This window comes from Mesoplodon bidens (assembly GCF_964165515.1).
Source record: "Mesoplodon bidens genome assembly, chromosome: 17".
Taxonomy (NCBI): domain Eukaryota; kingdom Metazoa; phylum Chordata; class Mammalia; order Artiodactyla; family Ziphiidae; genus Mesoplodon; species Mesoplodon bidens.
The window spans coordinates 8055435-8074839 of NC_138174.1; positions in this window are offsets into that span (position 1 = coordinate 8055435).

Consider the following 19405-nt stretch of genomic DNA (forward strand, 5'->3'; position numbering starts at 1 on the left):
TATTTCCACATCTTTGCTCCATCCTGAAAAGACCTTAATCTCAAGACTTCAAGGTTCTCTCATTACAATGAATTATCTGCTCAATCAATCTGGAAAATTTTGTCATATTGAGTTTAATCAATTTGAAATAAATCTGACTTTCATTCATGTATTCAGAAACATGGGACACCTCTGTAATAAAGGTTTTAAGGTTATATCATTTTATGGATACAGAAGTTAACTTTGGCTCATTCAATAAATATTTGTTAAGTTCTCTCTTATGTTTTAAGGTTCTGGAGATGCCATGGTGAGTGAAAGCACACCATTCATTGTTCGTGCAGAATTTATCATCTAGGGCACAGGCAGTAATCAAAAACAAGTACTACTACTAATAAAGCATGTAATCATAAACTTAAATGCTGACAGAGAGTTGGGCTTTGATTTGAGATAGAGAAATAGAAACCAGTTAACCAGGTAAAGGGGTCAGAAGGAGAGAATTTTAGGAAGAAGAAACAGCAGATGCAAAGGCTCTGTGGCAGATGGATTACAGCTGCTTTGAGAAACTGAAAAAAGCGAGTGAGACTGGAATGCTTTAGGATCGCATTTCATGCCCCTCTGTAACGGGCTTTCCTCACTTAATACACCATGGACATCTCACATGCTGTCAATATGCTACAACAACCCCCCCCCCAAGTATTCACTGTATATTTATACCGTAATTCATCTAAGGATTTCTCTATTATTGGTTATTTTGATCATTTGCCGTTTCTGTGCTTTTAATTTTTGTAAGAGATTAAGTTGAAGCAAGAGAAGTAGGATGACCTGGCTTAGACTTAAGGTGGTGATTTTGAGTTAGATTGGTTATGTTGGTCCTATCAGGTAGGTGGGTTGTGGAACTTTAACTGTTTTTCTTATTAAAGGTGTTTGTTTGAAGAAAGTGAAAGGAAAATAATAAAAACCATGTTTATGGCAACTCCCAACTCTCTTCCTATCTCTCCCTCCCTTTTCCCTTCATTCTCCTTTCCCTCCCTCCCTCCCTCTCTCTCTCTCTCTCTCTCTCTCTCTATATATATATATATATACACACACGTATACACACATTTATACATATACATATATATACTGACAGGTTCCAGGGAGAACCTGTCAATATATTTTATATATATAGAATTTTATAAACAGTGCTATAATGCACATCCTAATAGCTAAACCTTGGTACATGTTCAAGAATTCAAGATTACTTCTTTAGGCTAAATTCCTACTTACATAAACGTCTGAAGGCGTTTACTGCATGTTTATCCAGGAGAAGCACTAGCAATGTACCAAGTTAGACTTCCACCAACCCGTATGGCTCTTCATAGTTCGTGATATTTTTGTTCTTTAGGGGAGCCTTCTTTTTTTGGTATGTTTCTTTTCATTTTGATTTAAATCCACTTCTTCCTCTATTACCCTGGAGGAGCATCAGGGGAAGGACGTCTGCATACTCACTCTTGTGTCCTTTACAAAAGAGCCCAGCACAGAGCTTGTGCTCAATAAATACGTGTGCAATAGCATTAACCTGCAGGTCAGTCAGCAATGGTCAATACAGGACTGACCATCCTGGACCTTCTGCTCACATGAAACAGATCCTTCTCCACCATCCTGAGCCCACATTTCTGAGTGTCTTTAAAGCACAAACGTCCTTAGCGGTCAGGAACCTACCACGCAGTTCCCCTACCTCGATTACAAATCTCTGGACAGTCTCTTGGAGTTTGAGAATTCTCTTTGACAAGCTTTTAATTCTGAGCTTACTTTTAGATAACATGATAATCAACTGAAGCGTTCTGACCACCAGTTATAGCTGTAATCTCTGTGTCTCTGTGTCGACACCAAGCAATCACCGATGTCAAAATGACAACCAACAGCACATTCTCTTATCAATTACAAAAGTAAACCTTCCCTTTTTCAGATAATCAATGAAAGTCATTTTCACAAAGAGCTACTTAATAAAGGCCTTGACTTGATATGAAAACAGTTTGGGGTGGGTAATGTGATACTTTGTCATTGTTTAGCTGGAAAAGGACAGGGGCAGACCCGGTTCACAAGTGGTGAGTTTGTACACCGCAAAGGCCAAATGACGTCATGGCACCTACGAAAACAGACTTTGCATGTGTGGATATAATTGGCATTGAGGGCAAAGTGGAAGCAATAGCAACAAACCTTGATTTATTGTTGAAAATGGAGTGAATAAACCATTTCCCTTATTACTGGTTTAAGAGTTTGAATTTGTTTCGTTATTCGCATGCAGATGGACTTCAGACAGTTTTCAGATCCCAAGTCCAGCAATAATTGGATTAAATATCCATTTAAATCAGATTTCAATAATGCCACAATAGTAATCTTGTTTTCAAAAGACCAATTTGTTCTAAGGATGTTGCTATTATAACGATCAGCATTGCTTTTGTTACCTGTTTAATTATCATGAACCAGCAAACAAAGTGTCTGTGGACAAATGAGATTGTCTGCACAATGACCCCAGAGGCCTCTCCAGGTGGCCGGGTGTGCTGGCTATTTTGTTTGCCCCTTGGATCTCCACCCTTCTTCGTGTCCGGGGAGGCTCACTGGCCCTCTGGCTTCCAGTTTGGGTTAGCCAGTGGGAGACGCCTGCAGGAGGCTGGGAGGCGGTACAGAGAGACGTCTTTTCCCTCCGGCTCCCTCCATGCCGGGCACCGTGGGGTGGCGCTGGTATTATTCTGGGCTTCTCTGCCCACGAGTCTACTGGATATTTTCAGACATTCCTAAATTTAGAATTTCTTTTCACTATTTTACCTTTCACCATTTTACCTGGGTTGAGGCACTGCAAGATTCCTGCTGGTGTCCCGCACACCCTGCCCACGCCTTTGCCAACAGTCCCTTTCTCAAACTCTTCTCAATTACCCAATTTGAGTGTGAGATCTGTTTCCTGCCAGGGCCCTGACACCCCTGGCGGGGTCGCCAGTGAGTTAGCTGGGACCAGGTGCTCCCTCTCCTCCGCAGGAGATGCTGCAAGTGCGCTCAAGCTTTAACAAGATGCTCTGGGTGCTGTTCCCAGCGTGCAACTCCCCTGAGCAGCAGGCGCCCCAGCCCAGGCTTGTAAGGCAGCTCTTGTGCCTAAAAGGGAGAGCACCTGCTGGGGGAGGAGGGGAGGGGCAGGCTCCCTGTCCTGGAGCACAGCCTCGAGGTGCTGATGCCCCCAAGCTGTGTCCCGGTCAAGCCAAGGTCCCATGCATGGGTGTGTGCCAGAAACCAGGGGAAGACTCACGGGTCTGCGACTCTGTGACTTCCAGCTAGCATCAGTCATTGGTGTCTGGCTGAGCTCTTTTGATAGTCTTGAGGTTATTAATAACATTTTGCACTATATGGTTATTGAAGTCAGATGCAGGTAGCATCATAACAGAACCAGACCCGAGGTCCCATTTTTCTGCTATTAAACATAATACCAGAAATTTACTTTTAGGGAAAAAGAATTCATCACACTAAATTAATGTGATTATGAAAAGATGTTCGTCATCACTAATTTTTAAGAAATGCAAATCAAAAGTACAATGAGGTATCACCTCACACCGGTCGGAATGGCCATCATTAAAAAGTCTACAAATAATAAATGCTGGAGAGGGTGTGGAGAAAAGGGAACCCTCTTACACTGCTGGTGGGAATGTAAACTGGTGCAGCCGTTATGGAAAACAGTATGGAGGTTCCTTAAAAAACTAAAAATAGAGCTGCCATGTGACCCAGCAATCCCACTCCCGGACATATACCCAGACAAAACTATCAATATAATTTGAAAGACACATGCACCCCGATGTTCACAGCAGCACTATTCACAATAGCCAAGACATGGAAGCAACCTAAACGTCCATTGACAGATGAATGGATAGAGATGTAGTAAGTATACACAATGGACTATTACTCAGCCATAAAAAAAGAATAAAATAATGCCATTTGCAGCAACATGGATGGACCTAGAGATTATCATACTAAGTGAAGTCAGAAAGAGAAAGACAAATACCATATGATATCATTTATATATGGAATCTAAAATATGACACAAATGAACATATCTATAAAACAGAAACAGACTCACAGACATGGAGAAGAGACTTGTTTCCAAGGGGAAGGGGTGTGGGGGAGGGAAGGATTGGAAGTTGGGGGTTAGCAGATGCAAACTAGTATATATAGGATGGATAAACAACAAGGTCCTACTGTATAAACTGTTCACTATCCTGTGATAAACCATAGTGGAAAAGAGTATGAAAAAGAATATATATATATGTATCGAGTCACTTTTCTGTATAGCAGAAATTAATACAACATTGTAAATCAACTGTACTTAAAAAAATAATGTGATTAGTTTTATCAGTTTGGGAATGTTGTTTGTATTTACTTTATCAATTAGTTGTCTTTTCATAGTTGTATAAGAGCTATAACATAAGAAACTGTCATGGACTGAGCTGTATCCCCACCAAATTCATAGGTTGAAGCCCTAACCCCTAATGTGACTGAATTTGGAGGAAGGGTTTTTAGGGAGGTAATGAAGGTTAAATGAGGTCCTAAGGCTGGGATTCTCTCTGATAGGACTGGTGTCTTATAGAGGTCTATAAGAACTAGAGATCCCTTTCACTCCCCACACACGGAAGAAAGGCCACGTGGGGACACAGTGAGAAGGTGGACGTTTACAGGCCAGGAAGAGAGGCCTCATCAGAAACAGAACTGGCTGGCGCCTTAATTATCAGCTTCCAACCCCCAGAACTGTGAGAAAATACATTTCTGTTGTTTAAGCCTCCCAGTCTGTGGTATTGTGTTATGGCAGCCTGGGTAGACAAATACAGAAATGTACAATCAGTCGTACACACCTAAGTAACATTACAATGAAAATATTTCAAGCTGATTGCCAGATTCCTTGAGTAGTGTTACCTGGAAAAGGGCGTTATTATTATTTAAATTTGACAAATGGGGCTTTGTAGTTAAAATAGGAGAGTGCTGGGGTCATAATACTTGGATTTTAATCCTGGCTGTACAACTTACTATGTGATGCTGAACAAGTTAATTAACCTCTCTACATGTCAGTGTTCTCTTTTGTAAAATGGATATGATAATAGTTCCTACCTTTTAGGGTTGCTGTGAGGAATAAATGAATTAAATGATGTAATGAATCAAAATACCCAGCACAGTATATGAAAATCTACATTAAAGCTATGTCTTGTGTTTAAACATTATTCATGCCATTTTGCTCCTACTCTTCCTAATTCTGATAAATTTCCCTAGTCAAACAAAACAGTATTGATAGAACCACATATCTAATTTATAATCCTTGTGCACTATTTGTAAATAGCTCTTATAATTAAAAAAATTTTAGACAGAAATAAAGGATATAGGACATTCTAAAATTTACAAACAAAGGGGATTTAGTAAAGTTGCCAACAAGAAATCCTGAAAAAAAAAAAAAAAGAGCATGAGCTATCCTCAGCAAGATTTAGCTTGGGCTGCTAGTTCTAACAAAGGTACAAATTATCTGCTTATAAAGCTGCATGCATCTTTGGTATAGCAGAGGGGTACTGGGCATGATTTGACATTGTTTTTCCAAGGACCCAAAGGATTAGTTAAAAATTTAATTTCCTTTACTCATTAGGCAGTAGAACTGTTAAAACTCTCTGAAAACATAACATAATAAAACACATACTCAGAGTTTTGGGGCACTTTGTAAAGCATATATCCAAAGTTTCAACTTCCAACTGGGAGGAATATGAGACGGAACGTGGGAACTTTTCACCTAGCCAGGGATTTGCCATCCTTGTAGATTCCTATTGCTGCTGTAACAAATTACCACAACTGAGTGGCTTAACATGACATCAATTTATTATCTTATAATTCTGGAGGTCAAATCCCTGAAACGGATCTCACCAGGGCTGCTTTCCTTCCGGAGCTTCTAGGGGAGAATCCACTTCCTTCCCTTTAAGCAAGGGATCTGTTTCCCTCCAGCTCCTGGAGGCCACCTGCATTCCTTGGCCCCTGGCTCTTTCTTCCATCTTCAAAGACGGCAGAATATCATCATCTTTAAACCTTTCTCAACCTCTGACCCTCCCACCTCCCTCTTATCAGAACCCTTGTGATTACACTGGACTAACCTGAATAACCCAGGATAATCTCCCCATCTCAAAATCTTTAACTTCATCACATCTGCACACCTTTTGCCGTGGAAGGTAACATAGTCACAGGTTCTGAGGATTAGGATGTGGACGTTTCTGGAGCCCACTGTTCTGCCCACCATACATCCGAGGCTCTGCTGTACCTGGCTGGAAGTACCATTTACCTGGGTGTGCGTCTGTTAAGTGCTCCTTTGGGCTGCCTGTATGATTACCCTAGATGTGGGACAAGTGCTGTCCCTGCGACATCAACTCCACACACATTTTGTACAACTTGAATGCAGCTGACATTGTCCTAAAACTCTGCTTTTAGTTTGCAGCTGCACACATTTCTCCGTCATCACACAGAACATTTGGAACCCACAGACCAGAGGCCCCCTCATTTCTGTAACAGTTCATCAACACATCTGTTTACATGATCATCACCTCTTGGTGTTCTCACACTTTATCATGGAAGATGGATGCCCTGGGAAGAGGATGGAGGCTAAAAAAAGAAAGCCATGACCAAGCAGTTCACCCCAAACATTTTCCCACATGCTTTGGAAATTCAAAATCAAAGTTTAAAATGTTTCTAGTGAGGAAAGGGAAGGTTTCTCTTCTCCTCAAATTAATTTTTTTTTGTTTTATCTCGTGCTCTGCATTACTCGACTGTAGAATCAAAGCACGCCTTCCTCTATTTAGTTAACAGGTTCATTTTTCATGCTTCTTCAATTTAGAGCTTTAAGTCCTCAACTCTCAAGGATCATTAGGATTTCCTGAGCGGCTCTGAAAAAGTGCAGATGCTCAGGCTCCATCCCTGGAGACTCTAAAGACAATAGGTGTGGCATGGGGGATTCTCTGTAGCACAGCAAGGACTGAACTCTAGAACTACATTAAGTCCCTTTGGTACTTTTCCTCACATGACTTGGATGGTAGGTGGGGGTACTTGATGTCCACTCCTGGGAAGTTGGGCCCATGGCCTGACATTATGTGGCATGTCCAATTTGTTATAAGGACATTTGTCAAACTTAAATGTAAGAACATCTTTCTCCTCCTCTTCTGGAGTAGCTTCCAATTATGCTAGGAATAGCTAATTTTGCTCCTAAGTTTATAACTTAGGAAATACTTTACTTTTTGTTTTATAAATAAGAAACATCTTGTATTTTTTTCTGATTAAAAGGCATATATTCATTATTAAAAATTCACAGAATGCAGAATATATAAAGAAGAAAAAATATCTGAAGAAGATAAAAGTCACATGTAATACCTGTATCTGGAAAAACTACAATTCACATACATTGTGCAAGGCATTATTTTATGTCTAATCACAAAATTGGGATCATACAGTACGAATTGGTTTGTTACTTGATGCTTTCACCTAATAAAATGTCAGGAAGATGCTTAAGGTCAACAAATAAATACAAAAACACGTGTGTGTGTGTGTGTGTGTGTGTGTGTGTGTATTTGCTCTGATGACTGCATCATATTCCACCATAGAGATAAACTGTAATTTATTCAAAGAACCACCTTTCGATTTCACTGATTTTCTCTATTTTCTCTTTATTTTCTATTTCTAGCTTCCCCAGACATGATTTCATTTCCCTCTAGACAGTATCTAGACTAGGGGCAAAAAACGGATCCAATCAGGATTTGAGATGATTCAAGGGGAATTTCAGGCTATCTGAGGGCTGGTCTTCCATCCTGTCCTTACATCTAGGGCTTGGCACTTCAGGGATCTCAGCTAAAAACCTGAAATATTCACAAGGGTCCTTCTTCTTTGTCTCATCCTGATCTGCAGTTTTACTTGCTCCGCTCTGTGAGACTGTGTAAACTCTGTTTCATCAGGTAGCCACTCAGCAACTATTTTCTGCGCCATTTCTTGGCCTCTCGACCCAGAGTAGTTTACCATGCGGCAAATTCCTTGAGGACAGACGCAATACGGAATAATGCAGAATGTTGGGCTCACTTCTCTGTAGTTTCCTTGTCTTTAGGATCTTGGTACCTCAAGCCCTGGCTGCCTTATTAACCCTGCATTCACTTCTGCCTCCCAACTGGAAAAATCTCCAGGCAGCTATTTTCTGCTCAGTCTCAACCTTTTGCACTGAAAATGAGCCATTTATTTCTTGAGGGAAAGGGAGATAAAGAAGGTTCAGCTCACCTCAGTATATTGCCCTTAACTTTGGGCTCTTAACTCTTTGTATTGATTTTCTTTTGCTGTGTAACAAATTACCATGAACTTAGAGGCTTAAAACAACACACATTTGTTATGTCACAGGTTCTGAGGGTCGGGAATCCAGACCAGGCTGAGCTGCGTCGTCTGCTTCCAGATCTTTCATGACGTTGCAGCCAAGGTGTCAGCTGGAGCTAGGATCTCATCTCAAGGTTAGACCAGGGAAGGACCCACTTCCAAGCTCACTCAGGGTTGCCGGAAGGATTCAAATCCTTGTGGGCTGCAGGGCTGAGAGTTCACTTCCCACCATCTTTTGGCTGTAGTCCCTCAGTTCCCTCCACATGGCCTGCTCCAACATGGCTGCTGCTGCATCTACACAAATGTCTACATGCCGAGGAGGCTACAGAGAGAGTTTGCTAGCAACGTGGACGTTACAGCCTCACGTAATGGAATCACAGAAGTGACAGCCTGTCACTTTTGTGATACACTGATTAGAGGCAAGTTAGAAGTCACACCTACACTCAAGAGGAAGGGATTACACAAAGGCATGGATACCATGAGGCAAGGATCACTGGGGACCATCTGGGAGTCCACTATCCCTCATGTCCTGCCTGCCTTGGCCAATCTTTGATGACCATCCTCAAAACCTTTTTTTTTTTTTTCTAAATTTTACTGTGTTTTTAGAGGTCTTGGTGGAAAGTTTGGTTGAATACAAGCTACTTTATCAGTGCTGCAAGCAGAAAAGTATACATGTACTTCTTTGTGGGAAAATACACATAATATAAAATGTACCATTTTAACCATGTTAAAGTGTACAATTTAGTGGTGTTTAGTTTACTCACAGTGTTGTGCAACCATCATCACGACCTAATCCTAGAACATTTTCATCACCCGACACAAAAACCCTACACCCATTCATCAGTCACTCCCACTCCTTTCTCCCCCAGGCCCTAGAAACCACAAGTCTGCTTCCTGTCTCTATAAATATGCCTATTCTGAATATTTCATATAAATTGAATCCCACAATATGTGGCCTTTTGTGTCTGGCTTCTTTCATTCAGCATCACTGAAAACAAGGATCGCCCCTGCTGTAGCATGTGTCCATACTTCTTTCCTATTTATGGCTGAAGTATTTAATTGTATGGATTATGCTGTGGTTACTTTTAATTTACACAAATGTAAATTCTGCTATAGATCTCATTACACCTTTTACTCTGTTTTGACTCAGGAACTTTAAAAAAAAAAGTTATTTTCTTTGAGGTATAATGTACCCCATGGTTAAGTGTTACAACTGGATGAGCTTTGATAAAAGTACGAATTTATGAAACTACGACCAAAATCATCATCATATAGAACATTTTCATCTCTCTAAATGTTCCCTCATGTCCCCTTGTAGACAATCCCATTTGCCCACCAGGGCCCTGGGGCAGCCACTGATCTGCTTTTTGTCACGACAGTTTTGCTTTTCCCAGAATTTCATATATATGAAACCATTCAGTACAATATCCAATGATTGGGGTTTCCATGGATAATGTAGAAACTGGAGAGGAGAAATTATCACAGAAATAATTTTCTAAAATTTCCCAGGGAGGTAGAGAGACTTCCATTTTCCAATTAAAAGGTCCTAGTCTATGTCTAGCACGATCAATAAAAAAACATAAAGCAAAACATAAGCACCTCTGATGCTTAGACAGCAATGTGAAATTTGACAGAACCAATGCTAAAAGGACTATCTAAAATATCCATGAAGAAAACCACAGGACTCCTATAGAAGGGAGAATAAGATGGGCGTTAAGCAATACTATTAATAGATCCTGGAATCAAAAGGATCAATGCCTTTTAACTGCTGAGAGTAAGTGATTTGGAACTCGGAATGCTATATAAGCCACACTGTCGATCAAGTGTGAAGAGCCGGTAAATACATTATTAAATATGCCGAGATGCAGGAATTTTATTTCTCATGCACTGTGCACTGCTTCTGAGGAAGTTGCTCATGTTCCAGCCAAACAAGACAGTAGACAAAGGAAGGATCCAGAAAACAAAGGCTCCTCCTCAGCTGAACAGTAAGAGTCCAGAGTGACAGAATGCAGCAGGTCTAGAGAAAAATCTGTCCAGCTTGCAGCAGGAAGACGGACAACTCCAGGAGGGAGATCTCCTGGGGAAAAAGAGATCCATAAGGCCTTAGAGTACTATTGAGATGCTGGATGAACGTAAGAATATGACAAAGGGAGGAAATGTTAGAAAGGCAGTTGTATTTCAGAAAATAAAAGCTGTAAAGGAAAGACACATAATCATAACACACTAGCTCTGCGGTGAACGGTATTTACACAGATATAATAATGTCAGTACATGACTGATATTTAAAACCTTAAAAATCCACCTACAAAGAACAGAAGAACTAATTATCGTTCCAAGTAGCATATAAAGATTGTAAAAGTGCATATGACAAAGGGGCAAGGAGTGGGGAAGGGTGGGGAGAGGAGGTGACGGAGGGGTAGGAAGGCTATATGCTCATATTGTCGATACAATCTGCAGTGTTGAAAGATAACACCTAGAGGTGATGCTGTAAGAAACAGAAATTTAACTATAGTATTTGAAGTTAAGAAAGGTAATTAGTACAGAGATAAATAGGTGCTATAACTATATTTGGGGGAGGTGGAGAATGCAGGTAAGGGGGTCCCCTAAATTTGCTAAGTGAATAATGATAGTAAAAGTATATCATGTAGAAATACACTGGTAAACACCAGAAGAGTTAGAAACGAGTGATGAAAAGTGCCTGCCCTGGAGATCTGAACTGGGGAGGAAAGGACTAGAAAAAGAACTTGTGCTTTTCACTACCTTCCCTCTGTACGACTTGATTTTTAAGACTATGTATATGTATTATTTTTATAAAATGTGAAAAGACAAACACCTCAAAAGCAATGAAGTTTAAAAGATGGTGTTGATTTGAGAACTAAGGTCCAGATTTATGAAGAACTTGGACTGTAAAAAGGAGTAGATTTTGTCCTAGGTTAGGGTAAGATCTTGAAGAATTTTTATCAAGGGAAAGGCTTAGTACAATTTGCGTAGCACAGAAAGATTTTGAGGGATTGACTGATGCGGTTTAAGACTAGAGACAGGTCACAGTAAGGATACTACTGCACTACAACGTGGAAAAGAGTTGAGGGCCTGAGCCAGAGCAGCGGGCATCGGACGTAAGGAAGGAAGGGTGGCTTGGCCAGTGAGGGTGTGTGGAGCCCATCCTAGAGGTGAAGAATAAAGGGAGGCGGGCTGATCTTGGTCACATTGCATTTGAAGTCCCTGACGTGGCCTTTGGAAGGTCCCTGGGCCAGTTGGAAACATGGGTGTACGGCTCTGGAGGGATGTTTGGGGACCAAGCACACACCCCTGCCTAGTGTCCACGGAGGCCATGACTGTGGGTTACATCACTCAGAGAGAGACCACAGGAGGAGCCATGGGCCAGAAGAGCATCTCCAAAAACATCCCAGAGGAACGGCAGCGTCCTGGGGGTTGGATGCCTCAGAGGACACCTGGCCGCTGATTCGCACACACCTCTCTTTATTTCAGAACTCCTGGCACAGATACTGTTTGAAACTCAGTTTATTTTCACATTCTCTATCGCAATTGTCTAGTTACGTGGGATGAAATTAGCAGTTATTTAGTGGGAAATGGAATATATAGGCTGTGAAAAATAACCAGAAAAACCAAATGAATTTTTCATTTTTCACTTAACTGTTAGGTAGTAACAGGTAGAATTTTAGTTGGATAAGTTAGGGTAGCTGGCTCTCAGTCAGTACATTTACTGTTACTTATTTTCCATGAAGTGCTGGGTCATACGGTCTTGGTTATCGATTTCAAACCAGCCAAGGTATCTTCTTACCTCTCACAGAGTAACTTTAGAGGCAACTAGACATTTGGAAAAAGTAACAACAGTGAACATGAAATCCACCCAGGGAAAAGATCATCTGAACAATTTATTGATACACTTAAAGGTGAAAACGAGTGGAATTCAAATGTTCACCATGCAAGGAGTGATAATATCTCCATGGTAACCAATTACTGCTTGACTTTCTTGTGACCACAAAGATGGGGAACAGGAGGAACATAAAAACCAAGGGAAACTTTGAGTTGACAGATGGGTCATAAATATCAAGTGTGTTCTCTCAGTGGAGGCATGAAGTCTCCTGCAGGATAATCTATACCACAGACACTTGGGAACGCGGCTTCCATATGTGAACAACGTTTTGAGATGGCTTTACTCCCCTCCACGCCAGCCCAGTGTCCAGCCTCATTCCTGCAGACTAACAGCTTGATGAGGGATGTTGCCTTCATTATTTCATAGCATTTGACTTCTGTGTTTTCATCTTAAATGGGTCCACAGAGATAGTGGTTTAAATCATTTTGTTGACCTGAGGTTGAACGGTATGTCATTCGAGTCAACATACACACACACACAAACGTAAATGGAAAAGAAAACAATGGTAACCTGACAATCCATAGCCAGCACTACCATCAACAAAGAAAGAACCCTGGGAGAAGTTCATTTGGCATTACGTGGGCCAAGTTTTCCTAGACAGGAACAACCATTTTTCAAATCGACATACACAGAAGGAAACAAACATTCTGACTTTGTGGTTTTAAGTGGCCAAACCAGAAGAGAAAGTCCCCAGAAGAGGCAACGGGAGGTCCAGTCCTGCTGTAGAGTACTGACCTTCCTTAGTGTTCATTCAGGAGTCCCTCTTGGGCTGGCTGGGTTGGCCGATGAATTTGGAAGAATATAGAATTAGTTAGCATGAGGACGCCGCAAGACTGAATTTAAACACTATAATTTTGCAGTTATGAGGGGCCACTGATCCGTGTCACGGTCTGGACTAATGAGTCCCAAATTTGTTTAGATAGTAGATCAACCAGAAATCAAAGAATTCATTTTAGAAACCCACAAATATTGAGTTTATTTCCTCAGGAAGCCAGGAACAATTTCATACACATAAAATGACAGATATGGGGGAATGCCATCAGGTTTATCAGGACCATCCAACGAGGATGCCCTGTCAATATCGGCTGCTGTCCGGTCTTCTGACTTTCGCTAACAGACAAGAAGCAGTAGCTTGCACGGGTGTGGGCACTACGGGGTGGGGGTGGGGGAATCTTAAAATCCAGAAAGCATTTCAATTCATCTAGTTTTCCCCAGGCAATTGGGAAGAAGCTGTTGTTAAGACCTGAGCACTTGAGCACGATAACCCATCTCCTTGGGAAACTATTCTGTAGGAGTACCTTTCTGAGAATCACTGTTTTAGCCAAAACAGAAAGCAATGCCAAGGAATCAGAAGTGTGGGATGTGCATTTGCTCTTCTTTACTGAAGTAAACATTTGCTCAGCTCACTTCAAAAAAGTTACTGAGTCTCCGATTTGCCATGTTGACTCAAAAGCCAGCAAATTCTTCTGTATTAAAGGGCTGAATTAATAGAACAATACGTTGCCTTAATCTAGAAAATCAAAACCTTTTGAACTCCTGCTGCCAATTTAAAGTAAATTAGTAAAAGTTGCTGTCATTCTCCCCAAGCCTATTTACAATATCTATAATTCAGGTAAGAAAAGACATATTGAGGGACTTCCCTGGTGGCCCAGTGGTTCAGACTTTGCCTTCCAATGCAGGGGCTGTGGGTTCCATCCCTGGTTGGGGAGCTAAGATCCCACGTGCCTTGTGGCCAAAAAAACCAAAACATAGAACAGAAGCAGTATTGTAACAAATTCAGTAAAGACTTTAAAAATGGTCCACATCAAAAAAAAATCTTAAAAAAAAAGAGACATATTGAAAATGTCAACATATACAGGGTAATGAAGTGGATTTCAGGTGAAATCCCAAAGAGAGCTGGCAACGTGGAGAGCAGAAGGCATAAGAGGAGGGAAAGAATACTAAGGGGGCAGGAGGGACGAAAAATTAACAGGAGATGCTGAGTTAATGGCAAGTTAGAAAAAATTTTAAAAAAATGTTATTGACGTATAGTTGACTTATATTAGTTTTAGTTGTACATCATAGTGATTTGATATTTTATATATTATGTACCACGTGAAGTTATTATAACATTGACTATATTCCCTGGGCCGTACATTGCATCCCTGTGACTTACGTATTCCATTATATAACTGGTAGCTTGTACCTCTTAAGCCTCTTCACCTATTTTTCCCATTCCCCACCCCCTCCCCTCTGGCAACAACTAGTTTGTTCTCTGTATTTGAGTCTTTAGTTTAATAGCACACCAAACACATGAAAAGACACAATTAGTGAACTAAAAATTGGATCAATAGATATCATCCAAACCTTAGCACCCAGAGATAAAGGAATTTAAATAAAAACCAATGTATAAAAAATGTGAAGAACACTGTCAAATCATGTAACATATGTGGCTGAAGCCCTAAAGGAGACAGAAAATGAGGCAAAAGCAGTATATGAATTTTCTAAACCTGATGAAAGATCTCAATCCACAGACTAAGAATCTCAGTGCATCCCAAGCAAGAAAAACACAAGAAGTCAAAATTTAGATACATCACAGGCCAAATAATCCTTAAAACTAATGATACAGAGGAAAAAAATCTTTAAAGCAGCCAGAGGAATTAAAAGACACATTAACTTCAAAGGAAAAACAGATTGATAAACTTTTCAATAGAAACTCTGGAATCCGGATGACGATGGAATATCTTTAAGGTGCGCTAAAGGACCTAGTATTCCTAATTCTGTGAAGTTATCAACTGGAAATGAAGGTAAAATAGATATCTGAAAACAAAAATCTAGATAAATAATTTCCAGCGGACCTACAGTTAAGAAGTACTAAAGAAAATTCTTCTAGCTGAAAGGAATAATCTGTGAAAGGCTAGATACGTGGCTGAATATAAAAGAGTACTGACCATTTAAACGAACAATAATAACAACAACTTATGCGATTTAGATTCTACATAGAAATATAATATATGACAACCTAAGTACAAAGGGCAGAAGAGGAAACGGAGTTGTGCTCTTGTTTATTGTACTACTCATGAAGAGGTAAGGTACAAATTTATGACAGATGCAGATAAATCACGAATGTATACTGTAATTACTAGTCACTAAAAATAAAATAAAAACTAAAAATCTAGTAGAGGAGATAAAATGGAATGTTAAAATACTAATTAACCCAAAATAATTCAGAAAAAGGAAGAAAATATAAACAAAGAACAGATGTGACCAACAGAAACTAAGTAAAAACACTTAAATCCAACAATATCAGTAATTACCTTAAAAAATATAAATTGACTAAAAACTTTCATTAAAAGACAAAGATTGTTTTACTGGGTTAAAAATTAACACTCAACTTTGTACTGTTTAAAAGAAACACACTTTAAATATAAAAATCCCTTATAACTTTAAAATAAAAGGATGGAAAAAATAGACAAGGCACACACTGACCAAGAAAACAATGGGAATTACCCGGTGGTCCAGTGGTTAGAGCGCTGCGCTTCCACTGCAGGGGGCATGGATCCCTGTTCTGGGAGCTAAGATCCCACAAGCTGCATGGAGGCCAAAAGAAAACAAAAACAAAAACAAAACCTTGTTTGCTATGTTAATAGCAACAAAGTAAGTTTTGAGGCAAAAATATTACTAAAGGAAAACGGTGCATAACCATAAAAGGGTAAATTTAACAGGAAGATATAACCATTTTTAATTTTTAGTGCATCTAATGATATAGCTTCAAAATACTTACATAAAGCAAAAACTGAATGACCTAAAAGGAGAAGTAGACAAATCCATCCTCATAGCTGCAATGTTTTAATAAACACTTAGTGTTTTATAGTACTAGCAGACAAAAAAAAAAAATCAGTAAAAACTCTCAGAAAACTAGAAATAGAAGGCAAATTCCTCAGTATAATAAAGGGTATCTACAGAAAATCTACAGCTATCAGAATATTTTATGTCACCATACTGAATTATTTCCCCCCCTAAGTTTGGGGAAAAGACTAGAATTTTAAATATGACTACTTCCTATTCAACCTTGTTCAGGAGATCGTATACAGGGCAAGAAGACAAGGAAAATGGCACTGTATAAAGAAAGGAAACAGAGAAGTAAAATTATATTTGCAGATGAAATGACTGAATACAGAGAAAATCCAAACAAATTTAATAAGTACCATAACTAATGACTTTACCAAGATCACCAGATATAAGTTTGATATAAAAATTAATTGTATTTCTACATACTAGCAACAATTAGAAAAGTAATGTTCTTTACAATCATATCAAAAATATCAAATACCTAGAAACAAATTTAATGAAATAGTTGCAAGACCTCCACCTTGAAAGCCATAAAATTTTGCTGAGAGATATTTAAAAGGAACTAAATACATGAGGGATTTATCATTTCATGTACTGAGCTATTCAATATTGCTAGGACTACGATGATCTCAAACTGATCTACAGATTCAGTTCCAATCAAAATCTCAGTAGATTTTTTTGTGTGTAAAAGTTGACGTGCTGATTCTAAATATATATGCAAACGCAATGAACCTAGCACAGCTGGACCAATCTTGAGGACAAGGTTTGAAGATTTACATTACCAGATTTCAAGACTTAGCAAAAAACTAGTAAAAAGTGTTTTATGGCAGAAGGATATAAATTAGACAGACTGAACAGAACAGAGTTCAAAAATAGATGCATACATATATGGGCACTTTAAGACAAAAGCAGTAAATGCAGTTCATGAGGGAAATTATGTAGAGAAATTCGATATCTCTATGGAACAATATAAAGCAGCCATATAAACTTTGATGGATAATAACATACTATTTAAAGCTTAAACTAAAAGCATATAGAACAGTGGTTCTCAGAGGGGCTTTGTGGATCCAGGAGACATTTGGCCAGGTTTCTGGTTGTCACAATGGGGAGGACGTGCTAGGGAAATCTCGAGGCCAGGGATGCTGTTAAATACGTCACAAGGCACAGGAGAGTCCCCCACCACAAAGAATTATCCAGCCCCAAACGTCAGTACTGCCAAGGTTGACAACCCCTTGTCTAGAAGAAAAAACAGGAGAATAGCTTCACGATCTTAGGTAGACAATGACGTGTTGAACAGATAATAAGAAACACTATCCATAAAATAAAAAATGGATACGTTTGATTTCGTTAGAAATAAAGCCATTTTTTCTATCAAAGAAAAGAAAAAGGTAAGTTACAGACTTGAAGAAGGCACATATGATCCGTATGTCTGACAAGGACTCTGGCAGGCAGACTCCAAAATGGGCCCTCTAACCCCTGACTCCTGGTACTCATACCCTTGTGTAAGCCTCTCCCCTGGAGTTGTAGCAGGACCTGCGGCTTATTTGTAACCAACAAAATATGGCAAAGGTGATGGGATGTGTGTGATTATGTCCCATAAGCCTGTGAGGAGACACTCTCCCTTGCCGGCTCTAGGAAACAAGCTGTCGTGCTGGGGAAGCCCACACGGCAAGGAAGCAAGGGCAGCCTCCAGGCAACAGCCAACAAGAAGCTGAGGCCCACGCACTGACAGCCCGCAAGGAACTGGATGCTGCCGGCAACCACAAGCCCGGAAGCAGATCACACCCCACTGGGGCCCAGAAGACCGCAGCCCTGACCAACACCTAGACTGCAGCCTCCTGCTCAGGCTCTTCATCCACAGAAACTGCCAGATGATGAACGTATGTTGTTCTGTGTCACCGAGTTTGTGGTAATATGGCTGTGCTGCAATACGTGATGCAGACTCATAGGCAGAGTATCTCCTACAAACCTGAGACGAACACAACCCGATCAAAAGCGTCCAAAATACTTGAACAAACACTTCACAGAAATTCAAACGACTAATAAATATACATTTTAAGTGCTCAGCATCATTAATATCATGGAATCACAAATTAAAATCACAATGAGATATGCTACACAACTACAATGTGGCTAAAACAAAAAGACTGACAATTCTGAGTGTTGACGAGTATGTGAAGCAACCACTGAATTACTGTGAAGTGCTGCTTAGAGCTTTAAAAGAGCAGCCACTTTGGAAAACCATTCAGCAGTTTCCACTAAAGCAAACCAAACATCTGCCTCGGGATTCAGCAAAATTTTGTTTCACAGGAATTATTTGCTCAGGGGTCATCTATGGCAGAGTTGCCTAGCTATGACAGAATATATGGCTTGCAAAACCCAAAGTATTTATTATCTGTCCCTTTACAGAAAAAGCGTGCTGATCCCTGGCCTACACTATGTCTCAGCAACTCTCTTCCTAAGTGCATAGTTCTACAAAATGAAATGTTCAAGGGAGTTCATCAAAGTTTTACTTTAATAGTTCCAAACTGGAAAAAAAACCTAAGTTCCCACCAAAAAGAGAATGGATAAATTCCCATATATTCATACAGTGGAGTATTTTACAGCAATTAAAAGGAGCAAAGTATTGGTAGATATAACATGAATGATTCTCTCATAGGTATATTGAGCAAAAGACACCAGACACAAAAGAGAATGTACCGTGTGGCTCCATTTACATGAAATTCAAGAACTGGTAAAAACAGTTGACAGAAATGGAACAATGGAAAATTCTGGTGGGAGGGCTGGGTATGGGCAAGGAAACCACGTAGGGAAACTTCTATGGTGTTGGAAAGTCAATGTCGTGACCGTACGTACACTAGAAGTCAAGTCAGACATAAAGTTTGTTCTTTATTATATCCCTCAATTAGAAAATGCATGTCTACTGTAGAATATCTGAAAAGTACACCAAAATTTAACAAAACATTTAAAAAGCAGGCCTTCAGAGGGCAACGACTCTTAGCATTTTGCTTTATTTTCTTCCCGTCTTTTCTTTTTAATGGTTTCAAACCTACTGAAAAGTTGCAAGAACAAAACAAAGAACTCCCTCATCCCTTTCATCCAGGTTCCCCTTTACCACTAACTATGCTGGGATGTACTTCCCCAGACAAGAACACTCTCCTACGCTGCCACTGTGCAACCCTCTGAAAGTCAGGACATCGATGTTGGTACCACGTTCCCATCCAGTCCACAGACCCTGATCCAGTTTCATCACCTGTCCCACCACGGTCTTGTTTTCCTTTCTGGTGCAGCACCCCATCCAGGGATGCG